This window comes from Oncorhynchus clarkii, chromosome 17 (genome assembly GCF_045791955.1).
Source record: "Oncorhynchus clarkii lewisi isolate Uvic-CL-2024 chromosome 17, UVic_Ocla_1.0, whole genome shotgun sequence".
Classification (NCBI taxonomy): domain Eukaryota; kingdom Metazoa; phylum Chordata; class Actinopteri; order Salmoniformes; family Salmonidae; genus Oncorhynchus; species Oncorhynchus clarkii.
In genome coordinates, this window is record NC_092163.1 from 6,029,085 (window position 1) to 6,046,725 (window position 17,641).

At 43.2% G+C, this 17,641-nt stretch overlaps 1 pseudogene; it reads right to left on the minus strand.

Annotated features, from left to right (window-relative positions):
• Nucleotides 1-957: 957 nt before the first annotated feature.
• LOC139370105 (zinc finger protein ZFP2-like) lies at nt 958-7,362 on the minus strand (annotated as a pseudogene).
• Nucleotides 7,363-17,641: the final 10,279 nt, after the last annotated feature.

The following is a 17,641-nucleotide window of genomic DNA, read 5'->3' on the forward strand; positions in this document are numbered from 1 at the left end:
GTATATATGTATATTTACCCTCCAAAATATATGGGTAATTGGAAATGATGCAGACAATTACATTGATGGAATCTACAATCTATGTTCAATAGTAAAGCTGATCTTCCCCCAAGGACCGAGTTGAGGAAAAACTGCTCTAATTGGATTTTATGATTTATGATATGATATACTTTGTCCATTTACATGGACATTTATGTTGTGACGTTAGCAGGCTGGTAAGGCTAACGTTAGCAGGCTGGTAAGGCTAACGTTAGCAGGCTGGTAAGGCTAACGTTAGCAGGCTGGTAAGGCTAAAGTTAGCAGGTTGGTAAGGCTAACGTTAGCAGGCTGGTAAGGCTAACGTTAGCAGGCTGGTAAGGCTAACGTTAGCAGGTTGGTAAGGCTAACGTTAGCAGGCAAGTTAGCTAGAAACCTTGCAAGTTGATTTGTAACAATAAATTCATAAAATATTTGCTTGTTAGTTTGATGAAAATGTAAATTGAAACCAGTAGTCATGAGTGAAAATTATTGTTTAACTTAAAGTCATACATGTTAATGTATTTCTGGTGGAGTTTACTACTTAATTATCCCCAACATCATTCTGAGATAACAGTATATATGTATATTTACCCCCCAAAATATATGGGTAATTGGAAATGATGCAGACAATTACATTGATGGAATCTACAATCTATGTTCAATAGTAAAGCTGATCTTCCCCCAAGGACCGAGTTGAGGAAAAACTGCTCTAATTGGATTTTATGATTTATGATATGATATACTTTGTCCATTTACATGGACATTTATGTTGTGACGTCAGCAAACAAACACAATCCACTATAATACATGCAGTACGGAAAACACTGGAAAGTCAAGACACATTCAGAGTCTCTGGGGACTACTGACCCACTATGTATTGGACCTTTATCTGTCCCACTGTTCAGAAGCCTACATCTTCCCGATGTCATACTGTTCAGAAGCCAACATCTTGATCTCCTCTGTGTTTTATCTCATGTTTTCTCATGTTACCTAACTCTGTAAAACTCTTTTCACAATGGGAGCAGTGGTAAGGCTTCTCCCCTGTGTGTATTCGTTCATGAGTTTTCAGGTTACACACGTGGGTAAAACTCTTTCTACACTGGGAGCAGTTGTAGGGCTTCTCCCCTGTGTGTATTCTATTGTGTGTTTTCAGGTTACTTAAGTGGGTAAAACTCTTTCCACAATGGGAGCAGTGGTACGGCTTTTCTCCTGTATGCATTCTCTCATGTATTTTCAGGCTCCCTAACGTTGTAAAACTCTTTCCACACTGGGAGCAGTGGTACGGCTTTTCTCCTGTGTGCATCCGCTCATGTATTTTCAGGCTCCCCAACATTGTAAAACTCTTTCCACACTGGGAGCAGTGGTGAGGCTTCTCCCCCGTCTGTATTCTCTCGTGTCGTTTCAGGTCCCTTAACTTGTTAAAACCCTTTTCAAACTGGGAGCCGTGGCGAGGCTTCTCCCCTGTGTGTATTCTCTCATGTTGGTTCAGGTGGGCTTTCTGGTTAAAACTCTTTCCACACTGGGAGCAGTGGTAAGGCTTCTCCCCTGTGTGTATTCTCGCATGTTGTTTCAGGTATCCTTTCTGGTTAAAACTCTTTCCACACTGGGAGCAGTGGTACAGCTTTTCTCCTGTATGTATTCTCTCATGTATTTTCAGGCTCCCAAATGTTGTATAACTCTTTCCACACTGGGAGCAGTGGTAACGCTTCTCCCCTGTGTGTATACGCTCATGTGTTTTCAGGTTACATAACTGGGTAAAACTCTTTCCACACCGGGAGCAGTGGTAAGGCTTCTCCCCTGTGTGTATTCGCTCGTGTTGTTTCAGGTCCCTTAACCGGTTACAACCCGTTCCACACTGGGAGCAGTGGTAAGGCTTCTCCCCTGTGTGTATTCTCTTATGTGTTTTCAGGTTACGTATGTGGTTAAAACTCTTTTCACACTGGGAGCACTGGTGTCGTCTTGCTGGTTTGGACGTCCCTGGCTCTGGTTCCTCTGAGTCTGGTCTTTCTCCTGCCAAAGACAGAGTGTTTATTTAAATAGAGACATGAATGAAACCTCCACATGATAAAGGGTAAATCCTATTCAGATCCCTCAATAACCTGGGGCCAGTTTTAATCTTGGTGTGATTTTAAAACAAATTATGTTGTAGAGCTTCCTGGTAATTACTGCTATGTTTACATTACTTATTATTCTTTCTGTTTTAGAAATCAGAACACAAAAAAATTAAACAGTTCTCGGACACTGAAGACACAGACGTCGCTGGATTCCAATCGAGCAGGTGGTTCTAAATATATAACTTTCATAGTTGTATGATACAGAATGTGACGTACACACTTCTTTAAACCTAAAATAAAGTAATTTTGTGTGGAAGTCCAAAGCTTGTTTTTAAGTCGAAGACACAAAGCACATCAGTAACATCTCCCCGTTGTGGAAAGGGTTTCTTGGGATGTTCATACATTTTCTACATTTTGACTAATCGCTGATGTTATGACTTTTCGGGTAGAGTAAAAAGTCTGGTGAAATATTTTGGGGAGATGTTCCTAAAACTATATAGCCATATTACAAAATATGAAAAGGCTTGTTCATTCACATGTTATGAATTCGCTATGACATCATATGTTCCTAAAACTGATAGCAACTATACTGAACAAAAAATATAAACGCAACATGTAAAGTGTTGGTCCCATGTTTCATGAGCTGAAATAAAAGATTGCAGAATTTTGTTGCACAATGTTGTTTCTGTCCCTGGTAGTGAACATTTATCCTTTGCCAAGATAATCCATCCACCTGACAGGTGTGGCATATCAAGAAGCTGATTAAAAAGCATTATCATTACTCAGGTGCACCTTGTGCTGGGGATAATAAAAGGCTACTCGAAAATGTGCAGTTTGTTCACACAACAATGCCACAGATCTCTGAAGGAGCGGGCAATTGGCATGCTGACTGCAGGAATGTCCACTGGAGCTGTTGTCAGGGAATTGAATGTACAGTACCAGTCAAAAGGTTGGACTCACCTACTCATTCAAGGGTCTTTCTTCATTTTTTATATTGCAGAACAATAGTGAAGACATCAAAACGATGAAAAAACACATGGAATCATGTAGTAACCAAAAGAAGTGTTAAACAAAGGAGTTCCCACACCCTTGCTTTCTCTCAACCAGTTTCACCTGGAATCCCTTTCCAACAGTCTTGTAGGAGTTCCCACATATGCTGAAAACTTGTTGGCTGCTTTTCCTTCACCCTGCGGTCCAACTAATCCCAAACCATCTCGATTTGGTTGAGGTTAGGGGGTTGTGGAGGCCAGGTCATCTAATGCAGCACTCTCCTTGGTAAAATAGCCCTTACACTACCTGGAGGTGTGTCGGGTCATTGTCCTGTTGAAAAGCAAATGACAGTCCAACTAAGCCCAAACTAGATGGGATGGCATATCGCTGCAGAATGCTGTGGTAGCCATGCTGGTTAAGTGTGCCTTGAATTCAAAATAAAATCACCGATATAGTCAACAGCAAAGCACCCACACCTACACACCATCACACCTCCTCCTCCATGCTTCACGGTGGGAACCACACATGTGGAGATCATCTGTTCATCTACTCCGCGTCTCACAAAGACATGATGTCACAAAGACACTTGGAACCAAAAATCTCAAATTCGGATTCATCAGACCAAAGGACAGATATCCACCGGTCTAATGTCCATTGCTCATGTTTCTTGGCCCAAACAAGTCTCTTCTTCTTATTGGTGTCCTTTAGTAGGGTTTTCTTTGCAGCAATTTGACCATGAAGGCCTGATTCACACAGTCTCCTCTGAACAGTTGACGTTGAGATGTGTCTGTTACTTGAACTCTGTGAAGCATGTGTTTAGGCTGCAATTTCTGAGGCTGGTAACTCTAATGAACTTATCCTCTGCAGCAGAGGTAACTCTGGGTCTTCCTTTCCTGTGGCAGTCCTCATGAGAGCCAGTTTCATCATAGCGCTTGATCGTTTTTGCGACTGCACTTGAATAAATATTTTCCTGATTGACTGACCTTAAAGTAATGGACTGTCATTTCACTTTGCTTATTTGAGCTGTTGTTGCCATAATATGGACTTGGTCTATTACCAAATAGGGCTATCTTCTGTATACCACCCCTACCTCATCACAACACTGTATACCCCCCCTACCTCATCACAACACTGTATACCACCCCTACCTCATCACAACACTGTATACCCCCCCTACCTCATCACAACACTGTATACCACCCCACCTCATCACAACACTGTATACCCCCCTACCTCATCACAACACTGTATACCAAATCAAATCAAATCAAATTTTATTTGTCACATACACATGGTTAGCAGATGTTAATGCGAGTGTAGCGAAATGCTTGTGCTTCTAGTTCCGACAATGCAGTAATAACAAGTAATCTAACTAACAATTCCAAAACTACTGTCTTGTACACAGTGTAAGGGGATAAAGAATATGTACCCCTACCTCATCACAACACTGTATACCCCCCCCTACCTCATCACAACACAACTGAGTGGCTCCAACGCCAACTCCAATTAAGAACTAAATAAATTCCACAAATTAACTTAACAAGGCACACATGTTAATTGAAATGCATTCCAGGTGACTACCTCATGAAGCTGGTTGAGAGAATGCCTAGAGTGTGCAAAGCTGTCATCATCAAGGCAAAGGGTGGCTACTTTGAAGAATCTCAAATATACAATTTTACTCAATTTTGATGCCAGCGGTTTAGACATTAATGGCTGTGTGTGGAGTTATTTTGAGGGGACAGCAGATTTACACTGTTATACAAGCTGTACACTCACTACTTTACATTGTTGCAAAGTGTCATTTCTTCAGTGTTGTCACATGAAAATATATACTCAAATATTTACAAAAATGTAAGGGGTGTACTCACTTTTGTGATATACAGTATATTTTGATTTGTTTAACACTTTTTGGTTACTACATGATGTGTTATTTCGTAGTTGATGTCTTCACTATTATTCTACAATGTAGAACATAGTAAAAATAAAGATAAACCCTGGAATGAGTCGGTGTCCCCACACTTTTGACTGGTACTGTACATTCCTCTACGCTAAGCTGCCTCCAACGTCGTTTTAGAGAATTTGGCAGTATGTCCAAACTGGCCTCACAAACACAGACCACGAATAACCGCCCAGGACCTCCACAGGAGGACCTCCACAGCCAATAGTGTTTTATTATGTAATCGATCACATGGGTTGAAAAGTGTTTTTTCTCTCAGATAATCAAACAATTGAAAGCCAAAGGCCTATAGCTTTAATAAAAGAACAAACACACTGCGGATTTCTGAATAATTCATTAACTGGCAAAGTAGCAAAGGGACGGCCGCATCCAGAAACAAGCCACAAGTCACGTGACACTACAGGGAGAGAGCAGCTGTTTCAGTACAGCACTACAGGGAGAGAGCAGCTGTTTCAGTACAGCACTACAGGGAGAGAGAGGGGGAGCAGCTGTTTCAGTACAGCACTACAGGGAGAGAGAGGGGGAGCAGCTGTTTCAGTACAGCACTACAGGGAGAGAGAGGGAGAGCAGCTGTTTCAGTACAGCACTACAGGGAGAGAGAGGGGTAGAAGGAAAACTCCACTGGACTAGTTTCAATGTATGGAATCATTGGTTGTCCTGGTAACAGATACCAGTCTATCTTCCTGTCAACTAACATAACTCTGCTGGTTGTCCTAGTAACAGATACCGGTGGGCAGATCTATTGTATTTGTTCAAACTAAACTACAGCACTTACTTTGATGTGTCAAATCTGATCCTTTCTTCTCTTCTCCTCCTCTCACAGTTCCACTCAGCCCCGTTGTTTTCCTGCAGTCCACCAGCAGCACAGACAACCTCTTTATACCCAGCAGTAAGGCGCTACCGGGAAAGGCATGACACGGGGACTCCAGGAGGGAGGAAGGGCTAGCGTTGTCCTGGTAACCACAAAGAGGGGACACAGACACATATCATTATGGATGCTGATGCCACTGTTGTCATAAAGTGCTTTACAGAAACCCAGCCCAGAGCCCGATAGAGAAAGCTGTATGCTAGACCAGACCAAGCTGTATGCTAGACCAGACCAAGCTGTATGCTAGACCAGACCAAGCTGTTTGCTAGTCCAGACCAAGCTGTACCATCTGGTGTTCTGATCTGGAGAGACTCTTCTCTGCCTCGTCAGCATCAGGATGTTGTTGAGGCTCCCCAGAGGATCCACCATAGTCATGTCTCTCTCCTGTGTGAACTAGAACATCAAACAGATGGTAAACTTATGATCTACTATTACAATCACAAAGGGTCTTAGAAGAGGCATTAATATCTCTAAACAGGGCCTAAAATGCAAATGTAAAAGCATTGTTCGACAAAATGGCCTTTTCCGTCCCTTTGATATTTTAAGTAGAGATTTTGTTTCAATATTGAATTTTAAAAGCCTGTTATACTAGATGAGGGGAACTTTAATATAGACAACATGGAGAATTCAATACATCGAATTGAAAAGTCCCTAAAATATATGAACCAATGGCAGATTGACCCTTTAACAATTCCTACAGTACTGAACAACATATTCAAGTGTAGAACTTCAGTAGAATGCCCCTTAAAAACCACACATTAGTTCAACAACTGCATAGTTTGTGTCCCTGTTGAAGACAGTACTCACTGGTGTTAATCTGATATTCTGTCTCTTCCTCTTTCACTGCCAAAACGTCTTCCCCCTTCACCTTTATTGAGATAGCATCCCCTTCCTCTCCAAAAGGTTCATTATCTTCTTTCACTATAACAGCCTCCTCTTCCTCCTTTTTCATTCTGAAAGATTATTTCACTATAACAGCCTCCTCTTCCTCCTTTTTCATTCTAAAAGGTTCTTTCTCTTCTTTCACTATAACAGCCTCTTCTTCCTTCACTATAACAGTCTCATCTTCCTCCTTTTTCATTCTAAAAGGTTCTTTCTCTTCTTTCACTGTAACATCCTCCTCTTCATCTTCCACGACAATGTTCAGCGCCAGAGCTTCTTTCTCCGTACGGCAAACCTCGTCTTCTTTAGCAGGGGATGAGTAGTTTAGTGAGCTCATGGTCAGGGATGGTAGCTAGCTAGCTAGTTAGCTATTATTAGCGACTTGCCTAGTGCTAACCTCAGTATCAATATATAACAAGTTTGCAAATTAGGTTACAGTTAACCAGTTAATGCGTCAACAGATTTGTGTTTAAAACACTGAGATTAGATAATGTACATTAAGATGATCTAAAGCGTCAATCTTTCAGTTTTATGTTGGCTAGCAAGCTAAAGAGGTGGTTGAAAGAGTAGCCGCCTTGTTGTTCCTGAAGAAGCGTCCGTCCAGTACATTATACGTCACGGAAGAATCATCACCTGAAAGACGCTCGTCGCCATCTACTGGCTGGAGTGGGTAACGCAGTTTGGAAACAGTTAGTACACTTTTTGTATTGAAAGAACGTCATAATAATTTAACAATGAGCTGATATATTTTCTCTTACGTTTTACAACTAATACTTTCCTGTACACTGACGTAGAAGCTTAATATGAATATGTAGATGATGCATAAATACTTCCATGAATAGGTAGTGTGTTAATACACATTTACTCTGTTAATTTTATATCTAGATGTGACCATACTATTCCCTTAAAGCTACAATACAAAGCTACAACAGGTGTAGTAGACATTACCGTGAAATTCTTACTGACAAGCCCTTAACCAACAATGTAGTTAAGAAAAATAAGAGGTAAGAAAATAAGTTACACAATAAAAAAATATACAGTGGCTACAGAGTCAATGTGGAGGCTATATACAGGGTTACCAGTACAGAGTCAATGTGGAGGCTGTATACAGGGGGTACCAGTACAGAGACAATGTGGAGGCTGTATACAGGGGGTACCGGTACAGTGTCAATGTGGAGGCTATATACAGGGGGTACCGGTACAGAGTCAATGTGGAGGCTATATACAGGAGGTACCAGTACAGTCAATGTGGAGGCCACATACAGAAGGTACCAGTACAGAGTCAATGTGGAGACTGTATACAGGAGGTACAGGTACAGAGTCAATGTGGAGGCTATATACAGGGGGTACCAGTACAGAGTCAATGTGGAGGCTATATACAGGGGGTACCAGTACAGAGTCAATGTGGAGGCTATATACAGGGGGTACCAGTACAGAGTCAATGTGGAGGCTATATACAGGGGGTACCAGTACAGAGTCAATGTGGAGGCCACATACAGGAGGTACAGGTACAGAGTCAATGTGGAGGCTATATACAGGGGGTACCAGTACAGAGTCAATGTGGAGGCTATATACAGGGGGTACCAGTACAGAGTCAATGTGGAGGCTATATACAGGGGGTGCCAGTACAGAGTCAATGTGGAGGCTATATACAGGGGGTACCGGTACAGAGTCAATGTGGAGGCTATGTAGAGGGGGTACCAGTACAGAGTCAATGTGGAGGCCACGTACAGGAGGTACCAGTACAGAGTCAATGTGGAGGCCACATACAGGAGGTACCAGTACAGAGTCAATGTGGAGGCTATGTACAGGGGGTACCGGTACAGAGTCAATGTGGAGGCTATATACAGGAGGTACCAGTACAGAGTCAATGTGGAGGCTATATACAGGGGGTACCGGTACAGAGTCAATGTGGAGGCTATATACAGGGGGTACCGGTACAGAGTCAATGTGGAGGCTATATACAGGAGGTACCAGTACAGAGATAATGTGAAGGCTATATACAGGGGGTACCGGTACAGAGTCAATGTGGAGGCTATATTCAGGAGGTACCAGTACAGAGTCAATGTGGAGGCCACATACAGGAGGTACCAGTACAGAGTCAATGTGGAGGCTATATACAGGGGGTACCAGTACAGAGTCAATGTGGAGGCTATATACAGGGGGTACCAGTACAGAGTCAATGTGGAGGCTGTATACAGGGGGTACCGGTCCAGAGTCAATGTGGAGGTTATATACAGGGGGTACCAGTACAGAGTCAATGTGGAGGCTATATACAGGGGGTACCAGTACAGAGTCAATGTGGAGGCTATACACAGGGGGTACCAGTGCAGAGTCAATGTGGGGGCTATATACAGGATGTACCAGTACAGAGTTAATGTGAAGGCTATATACATGGGGTACCAGTACAGAGTCAATGTGGAGGCTATACACAGGGGGTACCAGTACAGAGTCAATGTGGGGGATATATACAGGATGTACCAGTACAGGGTCAATGTGGAGGCTATATACAGGAGGTACCAGTACAGGGTCAATGTGGAGGCTATATACAGGAGGTACCAGTACAGGGTCAATGTGAAGGCTATATACAGGAGGTACCAGTACAGAGTCAATGTGGAGGCTATATATAGGAGGTACCAGTACAGGGTCAATGTGAAGGCTATATACAGGAGGTACCAGTACAGGGTCAATGTGAAGGCTTGTTCGTGTTTCTTGGCCCAAGCAAGTCTCTTCTTCTTTTTGGTGTCCTTGAATAGTGGTTTCTTTGCAGAAATTCGACCATGAAGGCCTGATTCACACAGTCTCCTCTGAACAGTTGATATTGAGATGTGTCTGTTCATTCAACTCTGTGAAGCATTTATTTGGGCAGCAATTTCTGAGGCTGGTAACTCTAATGAACTTATCCTCTGCAGCAGAAGTAACTCTGGGTCTCAATAAAATGCAAATTAATTACTTAAAAATCATTCAATGTGATTTTCTGGATTTTTGTTTTAGATTCCGTTTCTCATGGTTGAAGCCTGCTATAGACCACCCTCTGCCCCCAGCTGTGCTCTGGACACCATATGTGAACTGATTGCCCCCCATCTATCTTCAGAGCTCGTGCTGCTAGGCGACCTAAACTGGAACATGCTTAACACCCCAGCCACCCTACAATCTAAGCTTGATGCCCTCAATCTTACACAAATTATCAATGAACCTACCAGGTACCTCCCCAAAGCCTGAAACACGGTCACCCTCATAGATATCATCCTAACCAACTTGCCCTCTAAATACACCTCTGCTGTTATCAACCAAGATCTCAGCGATCACTGCCTCATTGCCTGCATCCGTAATGGGTCAGCAGTCAAACGACCTCCACTCATCACTGTCCAACGCTCCCTGAAACACTTCAGCGAGCAGGCCTTTCTAATCGACCTGGCCGGGGTATCCTGGAAGGATATTGATCTCATCCCGTCAGTAGAGGATGCCTGGGTATTTTTTTTAAATGCCTTCCTAACCATCTTAAATAAGCATGCCCCATTCAAGAAATTTAGAACCAGGAACAGATATAGCCCTTGGTTCTCCCCAGACCTGACTTCCCTTAACCAACACAAAAACATCCTATGGCGTTCTGCATTAGCATCGAACAGCCCCCGTGATATGCAGCTGTTCAGGGAAGCTAGAAACCATTATACACAGGCAGTTAGAAAAGCCAAGGTTAGCTTTTTCAAGCAGAAATTTGCTTCCTGCAACACTAACTCAAAAAAGTTCTGGAACACTGTAAAGTCCATGGAGAATAAGAACACCTCCTCCCTGCTGCCCACTGCACTGAAGATAGGAAACACTGTCACCACTGATAAATCCACCATAATTGAGAATTTCAATAAGCATTTTTCTATGGCTGGCCATGCTTTCCACCAGCCTACTCCTACCCCGGTCAACAGCATTGCACCCCCCCACAGCAACTCGCCCAAGCCTTCCCCATTTCTCTTTCTCCCAAATCCAGTCAGCTGATGTTCTGACAGAGCGGCAAAATCTGGACCCCTACAAATCAACCCGGGCTAGAATATCTGGACCCTTTCCTTCTAAAATTATCTGCCGAAATTGTTGCCACCCCTATTACTAGCCTGTTCAACCTCTCTTTCGTGTCGTCTGAGATTCCCAAAGATTGGAAAGCAGCTGCGGTCATCCCCCTCTTCAAAGGGGGGGGACACTCTTGACCCAAACTGCTACAGACCTATATCTATCCTACCTTGCCTTTCTAAGGTCTTCGAAAGCAAAGTCAACCAACAGATTACCGACCATTTCGAATCTCACCATACCTTCTCTGCTGGTCATGGGTGTACCTCAGCCACGCTCAAGATCCTAAACGATATCTTAACCGCCATCGATAAGAAACATTACTGTGCAGCCGTATTCATTGATCTGGCCAAGGCTTTCAACTCTGTCAATCACCACATCCTCATCGGCAGACTCAACAGCCTTGGTTTCTCAAATGATTGCCTCGCCTGGTTCACCAACTACTTCTCTGATAGAGTTCAGTGTGTCAAATCAGAGGGTCTGCTGTCCGGACCTCTGGCAGTCTCTATGGGGGTGCCACAGGGTTCAATTGTTGGACCGGCTCTCTTCTCTGTATACATCAATGATGTCGCTCTTGCTGCTGGTGAGTCTCTGATCCACCTCTACGCAGACAACACCATTCTGTATACTTCTGGCCCTTTTTTGGACACTGTGTTAACAACCCTCCAGGCAAGCTTCAATGCCATACAACTCTCCTTCCGTGGCCTCCAATTGCTCTTAAATACAAGTAAAGCTAAATGCATGCTCTTCAACCGATCGCTGCCTGCACCTGCCCGCCTGTCCAACATCACTACTCTGGACGGCTCTGACTTAGAATACGTGGACAACTACAAATACCTAAGTGTCTGGTTAGACTGTAAACTCTCCTTCCAGACCCACATCAAACATCTCCAATCCAGAGTTAAATCTAGAATTGGCTTCCTATTTCGCAACAAAGCATCCTTCACTCATGCTGCCAAACATACCCTTGTAAAACTGACCATCCTACCAATCCTCGACTTCGGCGATGTCATTTACAAAATAGCCTCCAATACGCTACTCAACAAATTGGATGCAGTCTATCACAGTGCAATCCGTTTTGTCACCAAAGCCCCATATACTACCCACCATTGCGACCTGTACGCTCTCGTTGGCTGGCCCTCGCTTCATACTCGTCGCCAAACCCACTGGCTCCATGTCATCTACAAGACCCTGCTAGGTAAAGTCCCACCTTATCTCAGCTCGCTGGTCACCATAGCACCACCCACCTGTAGCACGCCCTCCAGCAGGTATATCTCTCTGGTCACCCCCAAAACCAATTCTTTCTTTGGCTGCATCTCCTTCCAGTTCTCTGCTGCCAATGACTGGAACGAACTACAAAAATCTCTGAAACTGGAAACACTTATCTCCCTCACTAGCTTTAAGCACCAACTGTCAGAGCAGCTCACAGATTACTGTACCTGTACATAGCCCACCTATAATTTAAGCCCAAACAACTACCTCTTTCCCAACTGTATTTTATTTATTTATTTATTTTGCTCCTTTGCACCTCATTATTTTTATTTCTACTTTGCACATTCTTCCATTGCAAATCTACCATTCCAGTGTTTTACTTGCTATATTGTATTTACTTTGCCACCATGGCCTTTTTTTTTGCCTTTACCTCCCTTATCTCACCTCATTTGCTCACATCGTATATAGACTTGTTTATACTGTATTATTGACTGTATGTTTGTTTTACTCCATGTGTAACTCTGTCGTTGTATGTGTCAAACTGCTTTGCTTTATCTTGGCCAGGTCTCAACTTGCCACCTGGTTAAATAAAGGTGTTCTCAACTTGCCTACCTGGTTAAATAAAGGTGTTCTCAACTAGCCTACCTGGTTAAATAAAGGTGTTCTCAACTTGCCTACCTGGTTAAATAAAGGTGTTCTCAACTTGCCACCTGGTTAAATAAAGGTGTTCTCAACTTGCCTCCCTGGTTAAATAAAGGTGAAATAAATAAATAAAATAAAAGTGTATCCATGATAAAAAATGACAGACCTCTACCTGCTACGAATCACGTCGAAGATGGTGCCTCTTCCTGTTCGGGCGGCGCTCGGCGGTCGTCGTCGCCGGCCTACTAGCTGCCATCGATTCCCTTTCCTTTTTGTTTCTGTTAGTTGGGTCTAATTGGTAACACCTGTTTTGAGTTTAGTTTTGTTTGTAGGCTATTTAAGGGCACTAGGCCTGCTGGCTATTGTGCGGGCTTGTTCTCTGTTTTATGGTGTTGGTTTATTTTGTGGTCTCTATTTTTCCAGACAGTTTAGTCCTGTTTGTTTGGACGGGTTGTTTCATGCGCCCTTGTGTTTTGCATGTCCGTTTTCGCTGTCTTTGGAATAAAGATCCACGTTCGGAACTAACCTGCTCTCTGCGCTTGACTCCTCCACCCAACATTCCTAGAAGCCGTAACATAACTGCCATGTTCACGGGTAGAAAGACAGATTTTTACCTTGTTAGCTCAGAGATTCGATCTAGCACCTTTACGGTTACTGGCACAATTTTCTAACCACCTGCCGCCTCTACAGTCATGGCCAAAAGTTTTGAGAATGACACAAATATTAATTTCCACAAAGTTTGCTGCTTCAGTGTCTTTAGATATTTTTGTCAGATGTTACTATGGAATACTGAAGTATAATTACACGCATTTCATAAGTGTCAAAGGCTTTTATTGACAATTACTTGAAGTTGATGCAAAGAGTCAATATTTGCAGTGTTGACCCTTCTTTTTCAAGACCTCTGCAATCCACCCTGGCATGCTGTCAATTAACTTCTGGGCCACATCCTGACTGATGGCAGCCCATTCTTGCATAATCAATGCTTGGAGTTTGTCAGAATTTGTGGGTTTTCGTTTGTCCACCCGCCTCTTGAGGATTGAACACCAATGCTCAATTACGGTCTGGGGAGTTTCCTGACCATGGACCCAAAATATCGATGTTTTGTTCCCCGAGCCACTTAGATATCACTTTTGCCTTATGGCAAGGTGCTCCATCATGCTGGAAAAGCCATTGTTCATCACCAAACTGTTCCTGGATGGTTGGGAGAAGTTGCTCTCGGAGGATGTGTTGGTACCATTCTTTATTCATGGCTGTGTTCTGAGGATTTTTTTTGAGTGAGCCCACACCCTTGGCTGAGAAGCAACCCCACACTTGAATGGTCTCAGGATGCTTTACTGTTGGCATGACACAGGGTTGATGGTAGCGCTCACCTTGTCTTCTCCGGACAAGCTTTTTTCCGGATGCCCCAAAGAATCGTAAATGGGATTCATGAGAGAAAATGACTTTACCCCAGTCCTCAGCAGTCCAATCCCTGTACCTTTTGCAAAACATCAGTCTGTCCCTGATGTTTTTCCTGGAGAGAAGGGGCTTCTTTGCTGCCCTTCTTGACAACAGGCCATCCTCCAAAAGTCTTCGCCTCACTGTGCATGCAGATGCACTCACACCTGTCTGCTGCCCTCACACCTGCCTGCTGCCATTCCTGAGCAAGCTCTGTACTGATGTTGCCCCGATCCCGCAGCTGAATCAACTTTAGGAGCCGGTCCTGGCGCTTGCTGGACTTTCTTGGGCGCCCTGAAGCCTTCTTCACAACAATTGAACCGCTCTCCTTGAAGTTCTTGATGATCCGATAAATGGTTGATTTAGGTGCAATCTTATTGACAGCAATATCCTTGCCTGTGAAGCCCTTTTTGTGCAAAGCAATGATGACGGCACGTGTTTCCTTGCAGGTAACCATCGTTGACAGAGGAAGAACAATGATTCAAAGCACCACCCTCCTTTTGAAGCTTCCAGTCTGTTATTCTGGAAGAATTTGTTCTTAACTGACTTGCCTAGTTAAATAAAGGTAAAAAATAAAATAAAAAAATCCAACTCAATCAGCATGACAGAGTGATCTCCAGCTTTGTCCTCGTCAACACTCACACCTGTGTTAACGAGAGAATCACTGACATGATGTCAGCTGGTCCTTTTGTGGCAGGGCTGAAATGCAGTGGAAAAGTTTTGGGGGGATTCAGTTCATTTGAATGGCAAAGAGGGACTTTGCAATTAATTGCAATTCATCTGATCACTCTTCATAAGATTCTGGAGTATCTTCAAATTGCCGTCATACAAACAGAAGCAGCAGACTTTGTGAACATATATATTTGTATCAATCTCAAAAATTTTGGCCACGACTGTACATAGGTATTCCTTTTGTCCAGATGTGAAAGGGCAGTGTTGAGTGCAATAGAGATTGCATCATTTGTGGATCTGTTGGGGCGGTATGCAAATTAGAGTGGGTCCAGGGTTTCTTGGATAATGGTGGGGTGTGAGCCATGACCAGCCTTTCAAAGCAATTGATGGCTACAGACGTGAGTCTCTGATCTGATGAAACCAAGATGAAACTCTTTGGCCTGAATGCCAAGCGTCAGGTCTGGAAGAAACCTGGCACGATTCCTACGGTGAAGCATGGTGGTGGCAGCATCATGGTGTGGGGATGTTTTTCAGCGGCAGGGACTGGGAGACTAGTCAGGATCGAGGGAAAGATGAACGGAGCAAAGTACAGAGAGATAATTGATGAAAACCTGCTCAAGAGCACTCAGGACCTCAGACTGGGGCAAAGGTTCATCTTCCAACAGGACAACGACCCTAAGCACACAGCGAAGACAACATAGAAGTGGCTTTGGGACAAGTCTGATTGTCCTTGAGTGGCCCAGCCAGAGCCCGGATTTGAACCCGACCGAACAACTCTGAAGAAATCCTGAAAATAGCTGCACAGCGACGCTCTCCATCCAACCTGACAGATCTTGAGAGGATCTGCAGAGAAGAATGGGAGAAACTCCACAAATACAGGTGTGCCAAGATTGTAGTGTCATACCCAAGGTGGCTTGAGGCTATAATCACTGCCAAAGGTGCTTCAACAAAGCACTGAGTTAAGTTTCTGAATACTTATTTAAATGTGATATTTCAGTTTTCATTTTAAAATGCATTTGCATACATTTCTAATCCTGTTTTTGCTTAGTCATTATAGGGTGTTGTTGTGCAGATTCATGAGGAAAACCTACCAATTGAATCCATTTTAGAATATTCCAGTAAATTCAGGAAGTAAACTGAAAATTCCCAATTCTCTTCTATGGTTTTCAATGAGGAAAATGTGGAATTTGGTTTACTTTCTGAATTGACTGGAAATGAAATGGTTTTACTACAAATCTGTCAACATCATAATTTAGTCAATCAATGTTATAATGCATAAAGCTCACAGATGTGATTGTTCTCATTCAGAGTAAATTATTCTAATTGAATAAAACAGAATTAAACAAATCAAATGTATTATGTACCTGAATAACTTCAACAACCTGGTTGATTCTCTGGTTGATTCTCTGCTCAACAACACTGACTGTGAATAACCTGGTTGATTCTCTGGTTGATTCTCTGGTTGATTCTCTGCTTGATTCTCTGGTTGATTCTCTGCTCAACAACACTGACTGTGAATCAATCTGGTTGATTCTCTGGTTGATTCTCTGGTTGATTCTCTGCTCAACAACACTGACTGTGAATCAATCTGGTTGATTCTCTGGTTGATTCTCTGGTTGATTCTCTGGTTGATTCTCTGGTTGATTTTCTGGTTGATTATCTGCTCAACAACACTGACTGTGAATCAATCTGGTTGATTCTCTGGTTGATTCTCTGCTCAACAACACTGACTGTGAATCAATCTGGTTGATTCTCTGGTTGATTCTCTGCTCAACAACACTGACTGTGAATAGATCTGGTTGATTCTTTGCTCAACAACACTGACTGTGAATCAATCTGGTTGATTCTCTGGTTGATTCTCTGCTCAACAACACTGACTGTGAATCAATCTGGTTGATTCTCTGGTTGATTCTCTGCTCAACAACACTGACTGTGAATAGATCTGGTTGATTCTTTGCTCAACAACACTGACTGTGAATCAATCTGGTTGATTCTCTGGTTGATTCTCTGCTCAACAACACTGACTGTGAATCAATCTGGTTGATTCTCTGGTTGATTCTCTGCTCAACAACACTGACTGTGAATCAATCTGGTTGATTCTCTGCTCAACAACACTGACTGTGAATCAATCTGGTTGATTCTCTGCTCAACAACACTGATCGCGTCAAACTTTCAGCTACTGTGGTCTTTGTTGGCATGTATCCAGACCCCAGAATGGTAGTAGAAAGGAGCCTGTTCCCCGCATGCTTCCTCACAATCATTGTCTGGATCGACCACTCCCCCACCTGACCACAGGACCAGTATTGCTGTCTGATCTTCATTCCTACAGCCTTCATCTCCGTCCCTGGAGTCTCTTCACTGTCTGATCTTCATTCCTACAGCCTTCATCACCGCCCCTGGAGTCTCTTCACTGTCTGATCTTCATTCCTACAGCCTTCATCTCCATCCCTGGAGTCTCTTCACTGTCTGATCTTCATTCCTACAGCCTTCATCACCGTCCCTGGAGTCTCTTCACTGACTGATCTTCATTCCTACAGCCTATTGTTGCTATAGGAGTTTATGATTAATAATCCTATTTCAAGACACACTAAGATGTCACCATACTATTCATTTAAAGCCCCTCTGTCAGATATAAACCATCAGAGTGGGAAACCAACTGACATGGAAACAATGGAGCAAATGTATCACTATCAGAGGGGTGAATTATGACATCATATAGAACTACTCAGACATTCCAAATCAGGCTTCATCCATATCATGAAGGTGGATATTGATCCAACCATTTCAAAAGTAATGACCGGGCTGATGGAAACAGGATATGCCTGTACACTTTTATAAATGCTGACAGAC